The 6187-nt window shown below is 42.7% G+C and overlaps 1 long non-coding RNA gene across 1 annotated transcript; it reads right to left on the bottom strand.

Moving 5' to 3' along the window:
• Positions 1–447: 447 nt before the first annotated feature.
• LOC144238026 (uncharacterized) lies at positions 448–2412 on the bottom strand. Its single transcript, XR_013336982.1, has 3 exons — positions 2281–2412; positions 1413–1761; positions 448–726 (listed from the first exon to the last, which is right to left on the bottom strand). It is a non-coding gene; the product is annotated as an uncharacterized LOC144238026 (long non-coding RNA).
• Between the last annotated feature and the right edge of the window lie 3775 nt (positions 2413–6187).

A 6187-nucleotide genomic window follows, 5' to 3' on the forward strand; every position in this document is an offset into this window, starting at 1 on the left:
CACCAACCCCTCAACACTGAAGACCACAGCTCACACACAGAACTCTGCCCTCAGTGAATATTGCTCTCCCCACTGCGGGCTATGCACTGCAGGCCAAGGTTCTGGGATTCTAACAAGACCTGACAGGAGAAGAGACACAATGCGGGTGGGGGATTTAATCTGTTCACATCTCTGTGTTCTTGCTACTGCTGGACATCTACCTCGTGGGCAAAATACTCACATGACCAACCGAAGCATTCACATACTATAATAATCAGATCCAATTGAATTGTTTATAGCATCACATGCTTCTTTAAAGCAAAACCTGGGGGGATCCAAGCACCCTCTTCGCTCTGTGGCCCGCAGAGGTCTGCTTTGTTCTCCTTTGTGGCAGGTTCGCATGTTACTCTCAGCGTATGCCCAACACAGACTTTTTGTTCATAGCTGGATTTTCTGTTGGTCTGATTGAATTCTTTTTCAGATTCTCAAACTACACATGTTGTGAGCTAAATGGTTCCCAACAGGAATCGAATGCTGTGGGAAGACCACCCAGAACGATTCTCCAAGTGACGTCACCTATTCTCAGGTGATGGTTCTGCTACCAGACCATCTATCTCACTGCAGTGTTTTCCAGTGACCGAGAAGAACCTCCAGGTCTGCTTCTTTCTTCAACCTCAGAAACTATCGTGTTAGCCTCCTGCAAGAAGCTGGCTTCTTAAGTCACCATTAGCTTTCTTGTCACCAGCACTGCTAAACCAAAATAACTCATCAGTGGGAGATAATTCAAAAACTTCAGAGAAACTCCCTGTGTTAGGACTTCTGCTCTTCCTTCTGAGACTGAGGACCCTGCAGTCTGCATATCTGAATCCTATTAATCTTTAAACTCCTAATGACTAGCCTGACATTTACTATGTGATCAAGAAACGTTTGTGATCTACAATGATATTCATCATCCCCTGCATTGAAGAAAGACAGCTCTCCCTGGTGGGAGCTCACTGCAGGAGTGAGCCCCTGGGGACCGCAACTTTGAAAGTCAGACACTGTCATCAACCTCCCCCACCCAAGGATAACCTGCCTGTTGTCCTTTATCATGGTAAGTACACATACTGCATGTGTTATGACTGAGATGCTGAGGGGCAGTCAAATATCTCCTAATTAATTAAGGTGGATTAAATAACCTAAATAGAAGATTCTGAGTAGTCTGTTGTTTTAGCTTTATAGTTAAATATTCAATGACTACCTGCTCCTCTGTGTGCCATGAATCATGGCGTGAATAAGTGATTTAAGGTGACTACTAGATTATGCCCAGGAGGGCCTGTCAATATGGCTTGCTATCAACTGCCACTTTATATCAAGGCTAATGGAATGAAATGTAATATGAAATTCTGGTTTGGAGAAAAATAAAATAGTGGTTGTCCATTGATTAAATTTACCTGAAAGTCTGACATAGTCATCGACCAAATGTTGTATTTCTGAATGAGTCATGTGCTTTTAAGAGGCTGCCAGTAAAATGCTGCTTGCATTTTAGACTGAACACTGAAAACATTTGTGCCTTAGATTAACTCCTGGACTCCTAGTTCAGACTGAGCACTCAAACTCCAAACATGCCCAGGCAGGAGTGTGAGCCTTGAGTGATCCTCTCTGTCTCCTGCTGAAGATCCAAACCTGGTGGGCTTAGACTGCAAACCGGAAAGAGCCATGGGCCTAAACAGGCCCAAAGCTCACATTTCACAGATGAAGACACCTTTCTGCTACACCATCTTCATTCATTTCCTCTTGTGGCTGTAAGAGATGACCACAAACTTAGCGACTTAAAACAACACAGTGATAATAATAAGATAATGATCTTACAGCTCTGGAGGTCAGTAATCTATAATACACACATAGCACTGGGTTCCCTTTGCAAGTTTCAGGGAAGAGTTCCTTTCCCTTCCTAGCTTCTAGAGGCTTCTGGCTCTTGTCTGCCTCCTTCATCCTTAAAGCCAATAGCATAACACTACCCTCCCCCTGACCTCCTGACTTGCTCTTGTAAAGACCTTTGCAATTATATGGGGTCCAGACAGATAATCCAGGACCATCTGTCCATCTCAGTACCATCAACTTAGTCACATCTTTAACATTCCTTTTGCCATATAAGCAACATATTCCTAGGTCCCAGGGATTCGATTACAGATATCTGGGCAGGGGATATTACTCAGCCTACTATGCTGTCGTCAAAAAAAGGAAATGTTGCAAACAAGGCACTGAAATTACTTCATTTTCATGGAAAATATTTCTGTCCATTAACATAATATTTTCTACCTTCGATGAGCATGGCGGTGAGAACCTAAAGCATCAGCACAAGGATCATGCGGGCTCCATCTGGCCTGGCTCTGCTGTTCACAAGCTCTATAAGCTTCAACCAAACAATTCATGAATTGTCCATGTGGCTTAAGAATCTGCATCTTAAAGGAAGTGACAGGAAATGAGGAAGGAGAGATAGTATGAGTGAACCTGAAATATTATATTGAGGAATCACAGGCAAAAATGTGAGTTCCATAAAAGCAGAGCTCTCATTGCTATTTACCCCTGGACCTTCAGTACCTAAAATGGTATAACATGATGAATATTTCATGAATGAAAGAATGTTGTTTCATGAGCCTGTACTATGAAGGCTGTTATGAAAATCACTTATGCATCTCTGTCTTTCCAACTAGATTATAAACTCCTTGAGCAAGAGAGCCAAATCTTCTATTTCATATGCTCACAATACCTAATAGGTGCATACTTAGATACATCTAACAGGTAAGAACCTACTAGATGCATGCTTACGTGCGCTTAATCGTCAAACTACCAAAGGACTTATAATTTAGTGTTCTCAGTTTTCACATATAAATGTAAATTTGAAAGAAATCATCTATTTAATAGCATATTTATAAACTTTCTTACACTGGACTCTTTGGGAAATCTTTTTAGCAATATATTCACTGGTTTTAATATAAAATGAAATAGTCTCAAAAGGAATCTTTTTTTGTTGTCTATTTATTTATTTTGAAAGAGAGAGAGAAGAGAGAGAACATGAGCAGGGGAGGGGCAGAGAGAGAGGAAGACAGAGAATCCTAAGTAGACTCAGTGAGGTCAGCATGGAGCCTGATGGCGTGGCTCAATCCCACAAACAGTGAGATCATGACCTGAGTTGAAATCAAGAGTTGAATGCTTAACTGACTGAGCCACTCAGGAGCCTCCCAAAGAAATCTTAAAAACACCATCTACTACAGCAAATGTCGGGGCCTTGCCCAGAGTACCTATGTCTACCCCCTGCATCTGCCAGTCCTACAGCTCCTTCTACTATGTTCTAAAGGCTCTCACTGGCCAACAGCTTGCAGGCACTGCAGATCTGCCAGGGAGTTCATTCTTCCCAGAGTAGCCCTCAGCCAATGGCTGATGGGAATTAGGATACATGTTTAAGCCCCACCTCTTGGATGAGAGAAGCCCAAGGCCCATTCTACATAGTCTTCCAGCATTCCACTGTAGGATGGAACCCTGGTTGACCATGGTGGTAATATGCTCAAAAACACATGTTTGCTCTCTTTCTTCCCTTCTCTATATCACTTTCCCACTCCTCTACCAGGGCTTTCTGAAATTACCTACCAAGTAAAGCTACCTACATCAAATCTTTGTCTCAGGGTCTGCTTCTGAGGCCACAAATCAAGGCATACCTACAACCACCAGAAGATGGAAGAGGCAAGGCTCCCCAAGAGCCTCTAAAGGGAACACAGCCCCGCTGTCACCTTGATTTAAGCTCAGTGAAGCAGATGTTGAACTTCTAGCCTCCAGAACTTTGAGAGAATACATTTCTGTTGTTTAAAGCCACCAAATTGTGGTAATTCGTTACAGTAGCCCCAGGAAACTAATATAGTTTTACACTGAATAAGTCATTCCGTTAGCAAAACTGAAGCATCTTGAGAAGTGCTTACTTCTTTTAGACCTCTAGGATTTAATTTCTCAGTTTTGAAATGGAAACTGACACATTCTGAAGCAGTTATCTGAAGCAGATAACACTACTCCCTTGTATAAAATTCTCTAGTGGTTTGCATCTATCTTAGAATAAAATCTGATCTTTGCACGGGGCTGCAAAGTGTCACATGGCTCCCTGCGTGACCCCTCTGACCAGCTACATGGGATTTCTTGCAGATGCTTGAGCAAGCCTCAGAGCTGCTAGCCTAGCTCTGACTTCTGCCTGGAACCCTCTTCTCCTTGACAGCTGCATAACTAACCCCCCTCCTGCGTTCCCATCTCAGCTTCCACACTAGCCCACAGAGAAGCCTTCCCAATTCCCCATCTGAAGTCACTATTAGATCACCCTGCACAGTGCTGATTGGTGTGCTGGGTTTCTCCTTTGCAATGACGATTAGTTTAATGTTCTCCTCTCTTAGATTGTAAGTTCCAATGCAGGAATCTTGTCTATAATTCACTGTGCTATCCCCAGTGTTAGAATAGGCTCTGGCATGAAGTCAGGGTTCAATAAATATTTGTAAGTGGGTGAATAGAAGAATAAATAAATTGTGGTGGAGATGAGATTTAGTGGCTTTAATTATTTCCTCTTTAATACAGGTTGCAAACCCAGATCTCTGCAGTGCCTGGGGCTCAGTAAGAGAATGCGTGGCTGGTGGACAAGGCACAGACCCTGACAATTCTGCCACAAGGAATTTGGACCCTGTGTGTGGCCAGCTCTTCTTATTTATTATTTATTATTATTGTTGTTGTAATGTTTATTCATTTAGGAGAGAGTGCAAACGGGGGAGAGGCAGAGGGAGAGGGACAGAGGACCCGAAGGGGGCTCCACACTGACAGTACAGAGCCTGATATGGGGCTTGAACCAATGAACCGTGAGATCATGACCTGAGCCGAAGTCAGATGCTCAACCGACCTAACCACCTAGGCACCCTTGATTTTTTTTCTTATTTAAAGATACACACCCCAGGGGTGCCTGGGTGACTCAGACAGTTGAGTATCAACTTGGGCTCAGATCATGATCTTACAGTTCATGGATTCAAGCCCCACGTCCAGCTCTGTGCTGACAGCTCAGAGCCTGGAGCCTGCTTCAGATTCTGTGTCTCCCTCTCTCTCGGCTCCTCCCTCACTCATACTCTGTCTCTCAAAAATAAATAAACGTTAAAAAAAAGAAAGACTCGCCCCAAATCCAGGCTCTCATACAAAGCCGCCAGTTTTAAAATATTGCCTCAAATTATTTTAAATACTGTTTGAGCCAACTGAATATGTCTACCAGTCACATTCAGCCCAAGACTCTCATTTTGCTGCCTCCTCTTCAGCCTCCATTAGTTTCCAGGGCAGTAGGAGGTGGATTACAGAAGTACTTGAACTGCTAGCTTATCAGAACTTAAAAAGGGAAGAGGAGAAGAGCTGTTTCAAAAACATACACACATAGAAGCACATGGTCTGATGAAAATATCCTGTTGGCCTTATCCTAGAAAGAAAGAAAGGAAAGAGAGAGAGAGAGAGAGAGAGAGAGAGAAAGGGAGAGAGAAAGAGGGAAGAAAAAGAAGGAAAGAAAAAAAATGAGAATAATCACCTCTTGGAGGAGGCAAGGCCTACTATCAGACTCCAGCATCCAGAAAACACAACTCTCTTCTTGTGAGATGCTCTTGCTAAATTAAGCAGAGCCCGAGGACAGTTGTGGATCCTAAAACTCGACTTAAGTCGTCACTTTGCAATTACAGTGATCCCCCCTCATCCACAGGGGATAAGCTCCAAGACCCCCACTGGTTGCCTGAAATTGCAGATACTATTGAAACCTATGTATACTGTTTTTCCTTGTACACGCATACTCATGATAAAATTTCATTTATGACTTAGGTATAGTAAGAGATTAACAACAATAACTAAAAGTAAAGTAATTAAAACAATATTATGCTAAGTGAAATAAGTCAGAAAGGGAAAGACAAATACCATATGATTTCACTTACTTAGAGAATCTAAAAAACAAAACAAATGAACAACAGAAAAAAGTAGTAACAGACCCATAAATACAGAGAATAAACCAATGGTTGGCAGAGGGGAGGGGGTGGGAAGATGGACAAAATGGGTGAAGGGGAATGGGTGACACAGGCTTCCAGTTATGGAATGATAAGTCATGGGGATGAAAGCCACAGCATTAGGAATATAGTCAATGACATTGTAATAAGCTTGTATGGTGACAGATGGTGGC

This window comes from Crocuta crocuta, unplaced genomic scaffold, assembly GCF_008692635.1.
Source record: "Crocuta crocuta isolate KB4526 unplaced genomic scaffold, BGI_CrCroc_1.0 scaffold457, whole genome shotgun sequence".
NCBI classification, from domain to species: Eukaryota; Metazoa; Chordata; class Mammalia; order Carnivora; family Hyaenidae; genus Crocuta; species Crocuta crocuta.